The sequence below is a fragment of the Arachis ipaensis genome, chromosome B02 (assembly GCF_000816755.2).
Source record: "Arachis ipaensis cultivar K30076 chromosome B02, Araip1.1, whole genome shotgun sequence".
NCBI classification, from domain to species: Eukaryota; Viridiplantae; Streptophyta; class Magnoliopsida; order Fabales; family Fabaceae; genus Arachis; species Arachis ipaensis.
In genome coordinates this window covers 93,130,175-93,130,793 of record NC_029786.2, presented here as the reverse complement: position 1 = coordinate 93,130,793, position 619 = coordinate 93,130,175, and positions in this window count along the sequence as shown.

Genomic DNA, 619 nt, shown 5'->3' with positions numbered 1-619 from the left:
GAAAATCACAAAAAAAAAAAATAAAAATTTACACCCTAAAACCTCAAATTCCTCTTTTTTTTTTTTATAACAATCCAATTCAATTCACAATTTCACATAACATTGAGTAATTTGAGATAGGGCAATAAAACACATACATCATAGGCTTCAGAGATTTGCTTGAATTTGGCTTCAGCTTCCTTCTTGTTATTAGGGTTCTTGTCAGGGTGCCACTTCATTGCAAGCTTCCGATACGCTTTCTTGAGATCATCATCTTTCGCACCTCGATCTACCTGTAGAATTTTGTAGTAGTCCACACCCATCTCTTCTTCTTTCTATCTCTAATTTTTCCTTTTTTCTTTTTCTATTTTTTTCTCCCTCCGATTCCTCAGTTATTTTTGTTGTGGCCGGAGAAACGTGTGTAATCAGTAATCACCGGTGGGAACAGAGAACAGACGAAGCAGTGGTTTGGTTTACAGAGAAACATAAAACATATCTGGGCTCAAAACAACAAATGACAGTTGCACTTACAGCACTGAGCACTGAGTACTAGGTAAAAAAACGTTGGTGTCGAATTACTAGGCCCAAGTTTATTTCATTTTAATTTTTAAGTGTCACTTTAAAAAAGAAATATTCAAAG